General features: G+C 43.6%; 1 non-coding gene across 1 annotated transcript; it reads left to right on the top strand.

Moving 5' to 3' along the window:
• The first annotated feature begins 2,599 nt into the window (after nucleotides 1-2,599).
• On the top strand, nucleotides 2,600-2,676 carry Trnas-cga (transfer RNA serine (anticodon CGA)). The gene has a single exon. It is a non-coding gene; the product is annotated as a tRNA-Ser (tRNA).
• The last annotated feature ends 10,662 nt before the right edge of the window (nucleotides 2,677-13,338 follow it).

Raw genomic sequence — 13,338 nt, forward strand, 5'->3', positions numbered from 1 at the left:
TGAGCGGCAAAGTAAATGCTACAAGTCAATTCCCACGTTCAAGATTAAACCAACAGTGCGCTAAGAGTAACTTATCTATTGAAGATGCATCTCCACTAATGTGAAACCTGTCGTGACTTCTTAATAAAGGAATTTGAGAAGGGAGTTACAGTGGTTACATACTTGCCAAGTCTTTCTGCAGTATCGCAGGCGGAACTACTAGCTTCTCGTAGCCCTATTTCATGACCTGGTTCAAACTTAGTGAGTTGTTAATAATGGAGTCTTCATGGCATTCTTTATTAACGTCAACTCATTACATCCAATCTCAGAGGTACCTAACGCTCACGATCGTTACAGAATGTAAAACTTCCTGGCAGATTAAAACTGTGTGCCCCACCGAGACTCGAACTCGGGACCTTTGCCTTTCGCGGGCAAGTGCTCTACCATCTGAGCTACCGAAGCACGACTCACGCCCGGTACTCACAGCTTTATTTCTGCCAGTACCTCGTCTCCACCTTCCAAACTTTGTAGAAGCTCTCCTGCGAACCTTGCAGAACTAGCACTCATGAAAGAAAGGATATTGCGGAGACATGGCTCAGCCACAGCCTGGGGGATGTTTCCATTCTGGTTACAGAATGTATTTAAAGCAAATCAGATTTGTATCCTAATAGTGGCCCTGCTAGCGCCACTTTTACGGGACTGGCACGAAATCTGAACAGGCTTCGTCTTTCAGATACAGAAACACGGCTACCAACTTTAGTTTGTGTCGCACAGCTCCTTCTTGGTGTTGCGGTTTTAGATTTCGTCCGTGAAGTTATCGATTTCACCTTCTACAATTGGATAGTTACTTTGAAAGACATAACTTTATATTCTTATGCAAACGTTAAAACCTTCCCAAGCTTCTGTCTTCGCTCATGTAGAATACGAAGCCTTGTGAAATCGATAAATATATCTGAAACACTCCGTGTGATACATTTCGACTACATCATTATCGGGACGACAGTAATTGATCTGGTGTACGTTCTTCTCGCTGCCTCATCTGGGAACATAATAGTAAAATAAAACTGCGGTGCCTGAAGCACCTGACAAGGGAGACATTACTGCAATGTGGAAGTGAAAATGTTTGCACCCGTTGTGACAGTTACGGCGCAAATGAACGCTTAATATCAGAAAATTAAAAGCTCCCAGCTGCGGGCGGCATTTTTAGGGCGGCAGATCTAGCTTATAAAAGTCGCCGTAAATCTGCGGTCTGTTGCAGGGCGATAAATCCGCTCGCGAGCAGCAATTATTAACGCGGTAATTAGCAGTAACGCCGCGTAATAGGAGCAGGCGCTGGCTTGATATACCGTGTCGGTCAGCGCTCGGGCGCCTCCGCGTTCTCAGTGGGTAGCAGGTAACGGTACGTAGCAGGTAACGCCTACGGGCTCCCGCACACCTGAACGGATAGCGCGGAATATTCGACTCGGACCAGTTGTTAGTCCTCGAGATTAACGGCCAATTAATACGATTGCGTTCCTGGGGAGTTCCGCGGGTATGGTCAGAGCTCGCCGCTATGGTGTAATGTTAACAGAATGTCCATACATCATGTCCAGAAGGTTAAAGGTCGGCGCTGAGCACACAGGTACCGAAATAATTCTCATACGATTCCCTGCAAATGTGTAACCGATCTCTTCCGCGAAAGAGACTTTCAGTAACTATCATTTCAGTAATATCTAGAAGCGTACGTAAAAATTTACAGGCTGAAACTAAATGAAATGTGTGACAGATTTTCCGACGCTCAATAGATATGACGTTCCATCTGAGACAGTGGTTAATGACTTTACGTAGTGATCAGTGTGTTATACAGGAAAATTTTTCAGCGGGAAGTAACGACAGTGTAGTGGACGGACAGACATCAGTAATTTAAAAGACTGACATACTGTCGAAACAGATTGCATGATTTATTGAGTTCCTTTGGACTTTTAAATTACTCGACAGAGCCACTTCAGCATTTCTTACAATACAACAATCTGTTTCGTTAAGCCAGCGTTTATTTTCAGACTGTCAGTAGATAAAGAGATGAAACTACCAGCAATAATGGAATCTGTAATTAACTGCATAATGTTAAGAAAGAAAAAACGTCGAAGTTCATTCTGCAAGAAGTGATGTTACGTTCTAACAACATTCTCAACAATACTGAAAGCAGTAGGTAGAGGCTGAGATTCCATAGATGGAGTTAAATTCCCTGTTTGTCTATTGATAGATGCGGGAAAAGTAATTTTTACTGAAAAATTTTACAAACTATTAAGAAAATGTTTCCAAAATTTTTACATTTGTACTGTGGAGGAGGGGAGGCGGAAAACAAGAAAAGTAATAAATTCCAAAATTTCTATAGAAAATTAATTACCTGGGTTGAGGGACGAGAGAAAGCTAATGTTTCATATCAGCGCACACTCCGCTGCCGAGTGAAAATCTCATTCTGGAAACATCCCCCAGGCTGTGGCTAAGCCATGTCTCCGCAATATCCTTTCTTTCAGGAGTGCTAGTTCTGCAAGGTTCGCAGGAGAGCCTCTGTAAAGTTTGGAAGGTAGGAGACGATGTACTGGCAGAAGTAAAGCTGTGAGTACCGGGCTTGAGTCGTGCTTCGGTAGCTCAGTTGGTAGAGCATTTGCCCGCGAAAGGCAAAGGTCCCGAGTTCGAGTCTCGGTCGGGCACGCAGTTTTAATCTGCCAGGAAGTTTCAAGTAAACATTCTCGAATTTGACCCAGACTGACCGTTACCGCAAGTCTCATCCTGCTACTCGTCCGATAGCATAGCCTAAGCAACCATACTGTTCCAGCATATTCCGCTAAGTCATAAAATAAACACATTACCTTGTATTTTGGAATCGGCGTAGAGATATTACATCCCATTATCTGAGTCACTGCATGAGTAAAAATGAGTTTTTAGCTATCGCTCTTCATCGTTCTCGGACAATGCAGCCTCAAACAAAAGCATGCCATATAATACATGTGCACAACGCATGTCACTCCAAAGCAGTCCATTTTTCTTCCAAACCGGCGGGACATGTGAGGCGACCTCGCCGTCTCTAGCCGTTGGCCGAAGCTACACTCATCTTAAACGCCTCAGAACGATACATTGTAGCCGAAGCAGCCATAAATATGCGAAAGTCCATCAGTGTTCCACAAATAGAATACACGGAAGGTAACTGATCATAGACTGAGATGACGGAAGTCATGGGATACGTTATAACGTTGTATCGAACCTCCTTTTGCCCGGCGTAATGCATCAACTCGACGTGGTATGGACTCAACAAGTCGTTGGAAGTACTCTTCAGAAATACTGAGGCATGCTGCCTCTACAGGGTGGTCAGAAAATGTGTGATATGCTTTTAGGGATGTTACAGGGCAGGTTGTACTGAGGCATAAATGTTAAGAAAAAACTTCGATACGTTGCTCCGTTTCCGAGTTATTGAGCATAGAATTCAGCCAATCGGGGCGTCGCGCGCTCACACTCAAGTGGCCTACCAGGGGCGGTGTAGCCCAACGAGTGCTTTGTCTCGTTAGCTGAAACTTGGATTTATGCGCGCGACTAACTGACTGGCTAACTTCAATGCTAAATAACTCGGGAACGGCGCAGCGTATCGAATTTTTTTCGTAGCATTCATATCTCAGTACAGCCCGCCCTGCAACATCCCTACAAGCATTTCAGACATTTTCTGACCACACTGTATAGCCGTCCTCAATTGCGAAAATGTTTACCGGTGCAGGACATTCTGCTCGAACTGATCTCTCGTTCAAGTTCCATCCATAAACGTTTGATGGGCGGCCGGATCATTCTCTAGAGTTATCTAGAAAGTTCTTCAAAATAATGGTGAACAATTGTGACCCGATGATATGGCGCTTTGTCATCCACAGAAGTTTCTTCGCTGAATGGCTGAAAATGGTCTACAGATAGACGAACGCTACCATTGTGCCGGCCGAGGTGGCCGAGCGGTTCTAGGCACTACAGTCTGGAACCGAGCGACCGCTACTGCCGCAGGTTCGAATCCTGCCTCGGGCATGGATGTGTGTGATGTAGTTACAAGTTCTAGGGGACTGATGACCTTAGAAGTGAAGTCACATAGTGCTCAGAGCCATTTGAACCATTTGAACTACCATTGCTAGTCACTGATCGCTTCAGCTGGAATAGAGGACCCAGACCATCCCATGTAAGCACGCCGGCATCATTTGGAGCCACCGCCAGCTTACCGAGTGCCTTGTTGACAATTTAGTTTCATCGATTGGGGTCTGCGCCACACTCGAACTCTACCATGAGATCTTACCAAATGAAATCGGGAGTCAGCTGACCAGGCCACGGTTTTCCAGTCGTTTAGGGTCCAACCAATATCGTCACGTGTCGAGGAAAAGCGCTGTAGGTGATGTGCTGTTTGCAAAGGCCCTTGCATAAGTCATATGCCACCACGGCCCATTAAAGAAAAATTTTTCTGCACTTTGATAACGGATACGTTCGTCGTACGTCCAATTGATCTCTGCGGTGATTTGACGCAGTGTTGCTTGTATGTTAGCAGTCACAACTGTACTCAAATGTCGCTGCCTCGGTCGTTAAGCGAAGGCCGTCTGACACTGCGTTGTTCATGGTGAGAAGTAACACTTGAAATTTTGTAGTCTTGGCACACTCTTCACACAGTAGATCACGGAATACTGAATTGCCTAACGATCTCCGAAATGGAATGTCCCACATCTCTAGTTCCGACCACCATTTCGCATTCAAAGTTATTAATTTCCATCGTGCGTCTATGATAACGTCGGAAACCTTTTTAGCTGAATCACCTGAGTACAAATGGCAGCTTCACCAATGCACTGCCCTTTGATACCTAGGCTATGCGCACTACTGTCATCTGTAAATGTGCATATCGCTATCCTATGACTTTTCTCACGACAATATAATGGACAGATTTCGAATTTGACTTCAAACGAAGAAGTTCTTATCAATTTTGTAATAAGTTTCACATGCTAACGAAGTATGTAGCTTAAAGGGAACTGCCCTCATCGCCCATTTTCGTGTGCAGTTGTGGAAGATGCTTCTTCTTGAGAGCGTATTATATCCCGTTTGGTTTACATGGCGGGTTTACCTGGCGGAGGGAAAATGTGGCTGCGGCTAACGAAAGCCCGCTGGTGGAGCCGTAGCCTCTCGCAACGCTTTCTGGCAGCACAAAGCAGTGTGGGCCCGGCCGGCCGGGGGACGGGCCAACAGCAGCAGTGATGGCCACTCCAGCCGGCCCCCCGGCGCGACTATTGCCCTAATGGCTATTGGCAAGAACAACCCGCCCCAAAAATTGGCCGAGAGGCCATTTCACGCTCGAAATGCGCTGTGTGTCCACTTACGTTGTGGCGCCGTCTGTTCCTCTGTGGGAGCTATTAATTAACTAAATCGCGCTGTGACTGCTTGGATTTCCGCCGCACTTTTCCGAGGACACAGACGTAGACTTTGTGGATGCAATATCCGTTCACTACCACTCTCTCCAAAAAAGCCGCTGTGAGACAAAACAACTCTAGTACAAAACAGCTTTTTCTGCTTTGCCTAAACGAAACAAACTCGGTCTCTGCAAAATAATTTCCATGTTTAAGTTTATATCGTTACTTCGTCTTTCATTCCAGAATATGGTAATCTTTTCATTTGGCACAGAGGCTTTTTAGGCGCCAGTCGTCGTACAGTGTCTTCACATAAATGTCTTATATTTCTAATCTGTAGTAATGCTGTCAGTCATCAACCAGTAACAGGAAGACCGGAGATGAGGTTTTAACGTCCCGTCGACATCGAGGTCATAAGAAATGAGGCACAAGCTTGGATTGTGTCAAGGATGGGGAAGGAAATCGGTCGTGCCCTTTCAGAGGACCCACCCCGTCATTTGCCTTCAGCGATTTAGAGAAATCATGGGAAACCCAAATGAGGATGGCCAGAAGTGTGTTTGAGCCATCTCCTTCCAGAATGAGCCACCACGATAAATTTTAACCACTAGACAAAATCTGTTAGTTATATGAATGTGGGAAATACACACATTAAAAAAGTTTTGCATCACCCGGTTCCCAGAAATCCTGAAGATGGACGTTGACTGTGGATATTGTATCACAGACACATTCCCTTTGACTGTTCAGAGATGTCACTAAACCCGCCCAAAGATGTAGACAGCCATGCATGAGCAGCGATTACTAGACGGAAGGGTTCCGACAGCCGATCAGTTACAGACATTCCCCCAGGAAGGAGGTACATGGCTCGGGTTGTCTGTAATTCAATCATGCCTAGCTGGTCAATACCGCGGTTTGATCGCGTCCGCATTGTTGCCTTGTGACAGGAAGGGCTCTCAACAAGAGAAGTGTTCAGGCGTCTCGAAGTGAACGAAAGCGATGTTTTTCAGACATGGAGGAGATACAGAGACACAGGAACAGTCGATGACATGCCTCGCTCAGGCCGCCCAAGGGCTACTACTGCAGTCGATGACCACTACCTACGGATTATGACTCGGAAGAACCCCGACAGCAACGCCGCCATGTTGAATAATGCTTTTCGTGCAGCTATAGGACGCCGCACTACGACTCAATCTGTACGCAATAAGCTGCACGATGAGCACCTCCACTCACGACGTGCACGATGAGGTCCATTTGGCAACCACGTAGCGCAGTACAGATAAGCCCAACAACATGTCAAATTGACCGGTCACGCTCTCTTCACTGCTGAGAGTCGCATATGCCTTCAACCAGATAATCATCGGAGACGTGTATAGAGACAACATTGTCAGGATGAACGCCTTAGACACACTGTCCAGCGAGTGCAGCGAGGTGGAGATTCCCTGCTGTTTTGGGATGGCATTATGTGGGACCGACGTATGACGCTGGTGGTCAAGGAAGGCGCCGTAACCGCTGTACGATACGTGAATGCCATCCTCCAACCGATAGTGCAAACATACCGGCAGCATATTGGCATGGCATTCGTCTTCATGGACGACAATTGGGGTCCCCATCATGCACATCTTGTGAATGACTTACTTCGGGATAACTAGATCGCTCCACTAGAGGGGCCAGCATGTTCTCCAGGCATAAACCCTATGGAACATGCCTGGGATAGATTGAAAAGGCGTGTTTGTGGCCGATGTGACCATTCTACCACTCTGAGGGCTCTACGCCGAATCGACTTTGAGGAGTAGGACAATCTGGACCAAAAGTACCTTACTGAACCTGTGGATACTTTGCCATGACGAATACAGGCATACATCAATGCGACAGGAAATTCTTCTGGGTATTAGAGGTACTGGTGTGTACAGAAATCTGGACCACCACTTCTACAACATGCACTGTGTGGTTTTCAAGAGCAATAAAAATGGCGGAAATGGTGTTTATTTTGATCTCTATTCCAATTTTTTCTACAGGTTACGGAATTCTCGGAATAGAGATGATGCAAAACCTTTTTTGATGTTTGCACATATTCGTTACAGTTAATTTCGTTGATGAGATTGCTGTTATATGCTTCTCTTCAGCCCCATTAGATCATTGTAAATGACAACATTTACTAACAAGGGAACCTCCTCATCGCACCCCCCTTAGATTTAGTTATAATGACACAGTGGATAGGCCTTGAAAAACTGAACACAGATCAATCGAGAAAAGAGGAAGAAGTTGTGTGGAACTACGAGAAAAATAAGCAAAATATACAAACTGAGTAGTCCATGCGCAAGGTAGGCAACATCAAGGAGAGTGTGAGCATACGAGCGCCGTGGTCCCGTGGTTAGCGTCAGCAGCGGCGGAATGAGAGGTCCTTGGTTCGAGTCTTCCCTCGAGTGAAGATTTTACTTTCTTTATTTTCGCAAAGTTACGATCTGTCCGTTCATTCATTGACGTCTCGGGGTTCACTGTAATAAGTTTAGTGTCTGTGTTTTGCGACCGCACCCCAAAACCGCGCGATTAGTAGACGAAAGGACGTGCCTCTCCAATAGGAACCGAAAACATCTGATCGCAAGGTCATAGGTCAACCGATTCCTCCACAGGAAAACACGTCAGATATATTCTATACGACACTGTTGACGGCATGTGCGTCACATGACAGGAATGTGTTGTCGACCCACCTAACTTGCACACTTGGCGAATGGGTAAAAAGATCCTTCTACCTCGCCCGATTTTGGTTTTCTTGTGGATGTGATAATCACTCCCAAAAAGTGATGAAAACATAAGAGTTTGTCACATAAACTGCAATAAATGAATGCAACAGTTTCACAGTCGCACAGTTTTCCCTGTGCTCTGTCAACACATATGTTTCTTACGTTTTCAAATGTTTCCGTGTGTAGACCGTCAAATCCTGCTTATGTCCAAGTAAATCTGAACATGTCCTGGAATTTTGGAGAGCGAAGTTGATTATGTGTGAGTGCCTGATCTTTGATAATTGTCTGAATCGGGCGCTGATAACCTCGCTGTTGTGCGCCCTAAAACACTAATAATCATTGTCTGAAAATAAAAAAATTAAACTGTTCACTCGAGAGAAGACTTGAACCAAAGACCTCTCGTTCTGCAGCTGCTCACGCTAACCACGGGACTACGGCGCCCGTAAGCTCACAGTCTCCTTGATGTTGCCTACCTTGCACATGGACTACACAGTTTGTATATTTTGCTTATTTTTTTCGTAGTTCCACAGAACTTCTTCCTCTTTTCTCGATTGATCTGTGTTCAGTTTTTCAAGACCTATCCACTGTGCCAACTTATAACTAAATCTGAGGGGGGTGCGATGGGGAGGTTTCCTTGTAAGACAATCCAGAAATACTGAAATATTTTAATCTATTTTAGCTCAAATTATCTTATATGAATTACATTCTTTGTGTAATGTTCCCTCAATTTCTTCATTATGGTTTTTCTTAGGTAAAATATTTTGTCTTCCTTAACACAATAAAAATCTTGATAAATCAATGAGAAGGCAATAGACTTATGTTTCAGATTCATTTTTCGTTTAAATTTGAATCTCATGGGAAAAATATTTTCCTTTGCTACTATACACAGCAATACACGCAATAGTCAGTCACAGATGGCAGGTGGCAGGACAGACAGCATGCCAAAAGATGTGGAAAACAATGCAGTCGTTGTGTTAATGCAGAAAAGGAGTGATTTGTCTGACATCCAAAATAATTTGCTTTTGTGGACAATGTTGGCAGCAGTTCCAAAACTGATAGGTTTGTAAACTGTTCATGTGCCACCATGGATAAAATATACCATGCATGACGAAATAAGGCTATCCAAAACTGGAGCCGAGATAAGTTGCACCATGGGCCATGTATTACAGGGGTGAACGAAGACTGTGGAAAGGTGTACAGGTGAGTAGACATGTAGCTGTTAAGCAACTGACTGCCCATCATCCAGAAGAACCAAAGGACTATCAACATTCACCAAATGTTGTTGCTGCTACAGCACAGAGTAGTAAGGGGCTGAAACTCAGAAAATTTTACTAAAACTCATTCACCTTTCAGCAAGCAAACTGCGGTCACGCCAGAGACACAACCAGGAAATAAGCGATAAGTCGCAAGTCGGTGAGGCCTCAGTATGTTACAATACTGGTCTGAGAGATAGAGGATGCGTTCAGTACAAAATAGCACAGGGCCGATAAACCAGTGGAACATTAGTAATAGGGTGCAGTAATTTGATATGAAAAGTGTAATTGTATCAACGAGGGGGAGGGGAGAGTGGTGTAGGAGGAGGAAGGGAAGGGAGAGGGGTAGGGTATGGGAGTTCTCAGTAGGACAGATTATAGCCATGAGGTCATAAATCATTCTCTAGTTGGTCATAAATCAATTAACACAGAAACAGGTGAAATTTGTCCTTGAACCAATGCAGTCTGCACTAACAAAACGCCCCAGAACCAGCTGCATCCGACTACTAAAGTGCCACACATAATCGTTAGCTCGTAGGAAGAAACTGTACCTATTTCGTAAGAACTGGTATCATAGGACCTAGGCGGCAGTTAAGAGAACGTTAAGCAACTGTATCAGAATAAGAAGGACACATGAAGTCATTAGGAACCACACATTGCATTATAACCTCTTTAGCTCCCTTCAAATACTCGAGCTCACCGTCTCTCAACGTGTTGATCATTGGGGTCTATGAGGTTCACACTAATAGCACTCGATTTCATGAATGTGATACTGTAGCGAATCTGTGTCCCAGATGATCCAGAACACTCTGTGATCAACCTAAATATGTGCATTAGATGACAGTTATAGCGTGCTCACAGTATCAAACAAACTGTTAATTTGTCTGTACTACATGACAAGGTTTGTCAGTTGGAAGGTATGAACGAAAATCCATGTAAGTTTTGATGTTAGAATAGTCAGACTTATTCCATTCAGTTGGTCCACTACCAGCAACACTTTTTGCAAATCAAGCCACACTAACAGCTCATAATCCATCACTTTAAGGAAATCCATACACAATAGCGAATCACCTACAGCCACTAGTAGATAAATTTATAGATCAGTAATTGCGTGAGGGCATTATCGAGCATAGCGATAGCCCTTGATCGTCAAATATCGTGCTTGCACCCAAAAAATCAGTTGGCGGTACCAGAAACTATCGATTTTGCCAAGACTATCGTTACTTGAACGCACGAACCGCAATGGATTCATAGCCAATACTGAACATAACGGATACATTAGGCAACCTAAGAAAATGTGAATATTTCTCAATGACTGATCTTCGAAGTGATTATGATCAACTACAAGTGTTTCCTGAAGACGGATCCAAACTGCTTTCACGGCAAATTCAGGTCATTGCCAATACCAAAAATTCCGTGTGCATTGAAAAATGCTCCGGCTTATTAGATGGTGTACTTGGTGGTTTAAAATCAAAAATCTGTATGGTATACCTCAAACATGGGGTCTTCTGTTCAGCAACAGTACAGGATCACGTTAAATGTCTGGATAAAGTGTTTAGGAGATGGAGGGCACGACATCTCACTCTAAGTGTGGAGAAATGACATCTTGCTCAGACATAAGTAATTTATATTGTGCATATTAACAGTCAAGATGAAGTGAGGAGGAGTCCTCGACTTGTTTCCGCCATACATTACTTTCTGACACCACAAGCTACTAAGCAATTTTTGTTTCTGTGAAGGGGTTCACTGAAATTACATGACCATTAACTAAACTGCTACGACAAGGTTTTAGTTTCCAGTGGACATCACGGTGTCAACAAGCATTTGAGAATCAGATCCTGTGTTAATCTTCCCTGACTTTGAGTAGGAGTTCGTACTTGTATGTGATATGTCCACGAATGCTTAGGGCTGTGTGTTAAGTAAGAATGTTGATGGGAAAGAACATCCAGTGGCATATGCCTCCAGGCAGTTGAACAAGGCTGAAATTAGTTATTCACCAACTGAAAAAAGAGTTAAAAGTATATAATTAAAAACGTTCGTGATCGAAAATTTCTTTTACCGCTTTGCTGACACACGACGCTGAACTGTCAGCAGTTCAATTCAACGTCATGGGTCGGCGCAGCTTGCTGCACGGAAATCCACCAGCCAATCTTGAGTGTGAAGATGACCCTTAAAGATTGAAACCAGTCACTCCAATAAAAGAAATTTGCGATCAAGACTGTTCTTCAATTATATATATTTAATTATATTACATAAGATCGCTGAAACTGTTTTCAAAAATTTTATGAAAGAAAGTTAGCAGTTATATACAGAATCTCTTTTTTTTCTTTGCTACTTGTATGATTATACATTAAAAGTATTTAATAACATACATCTTGAAAGTGGGTAATACTTTAAAAGATCCTTGGAGTCTATTAGCAAGATGGACATTAATATTAAGTGAGTTCTATTATGAGGTAATTCATGATCCTGGAATCAAGCACACAAACGCAGATGTTCTAAGAAGAAACATAACATCTGTGAAAGTAGTAAGTGAAAGCGAGACAGACTGGATAAAGGTGCAAGCTGCTGAAGTGAAAGTCAATAGTTTTGAACTCAGCCTCAGTCTGAAATGCAAGAAGGGTTGCTACGCAGATCCATAAGTGCAGACCTCACACTGTACTTCCTGCAGCACTGAGACTGGAAGAATTTCAGCGAGCACATGACCACATATTATAGGGTCATGGAGGGAAAGGGACAACTGACAGACATCTGTCTGGATGATTTTGGTGGAGAACGTGTCACAGTGATGTACAACAATATGTAACGAACTGAATCCCATGTGCACAATGAGCAGCTTTGAGTCATCAGAAAATTAAGTTACAACAATTCTCAGAAGCCAACAAACCGTTCTCTTTCTTAGGGCTAGACACCATGGGACCTTTTAATAGAATATGAGCAGGTAATAAATGGGTTCTTATGCGTTAGATTATTTTTTATGTTACCGAGTTATGGCAGCCATCCCAGATCAGAAGGCAAGTACAGCAGCACAGGCAATGGCTAACAACTGGTTATTAAAATTTTTGTGATGGAAACCATTATTACTGGCCAAGGTAGTAATATTGTATCAGAGCTAACGAAACAGCTACAAGGTGGATCTGAAAAGTTGGTGAATGCCCTCAGAAAATAAAGGAATTAGGAGTTACAAACAACATTCATTTACTGGCATTCAAAGTAATCACCAATAGCTAGAACACTCTTCCGAGGTCGGTTTAAAGCTACTGGAGACCTTCAGCAAACGCTTCCTGTGCAATCTTTCAAACCACCGTGGGTGCGCCAAAAATCAGCGGAGCGTATTGTTTCAGAGCAAATTTAGGGCAAGGAAACAAAAAGAATTCTGCCGGAGAAAAATCTGGAGAATAAGACAGGTGTTAAAGAACAGTCACCTTGAGTTAAAAGAGAAAGTTGAACACACAAACGTTGTGGATGTCCAACAACATGTGCCTACGATACTTCAGGCGATTCTATAAGAAGCACCTGCTAACAGTTATGTAGTTCAACCTAAACTGGATCCACAGGGTGAACCAGTGAAGAATTGGGCAAGGAAGTTAAAAGAGAAAGTTGAACACACAAACGTTGTGGATGTCCAACAACATGTGCCTACGATACTTCAGGCGATTCTATAAGAAGCACCTGCTAACAGTTATGTAGTTCAACCTAAACTGGATCCACAGGGTGAACCAGTGAAGAATTGGGTAAGGAAGTTTGAAATAAATTTGACAAAGCGTAAAGTACGCCAACACAATAGCTTCAGAGAAACAAGAACGTACTGGGCAATGGGTGAGCAAACTGCCACAATACATGATAATATAGTGGCTGTGACTATCTAATCTGTGTAGCCCAAAGAGCAAAACGAAAAAAAATTTTAACGAAACACCATGGGCCTTACCGAGTTATCCAAATGACTTCGCCAGTCAGTATCAAAATGCAGTTGCC

Source organism: Schistocerca cancellata, chromosome 1 (assembly GCF_023864275.1).
Source record: "Schistocerca cancellata isolate TAMUIC-IGC-003103 chromosome 1, iqSchCanc2.1, whole genome shotgun sequence".
Classification (NCBI taxonomy): domain Eukaryota; kingdom Metazoa; phylum Arthropoda; class Insecta; order Orthoptera; family Acrididae; genus Schistocerca; species Schistocerca cancellata.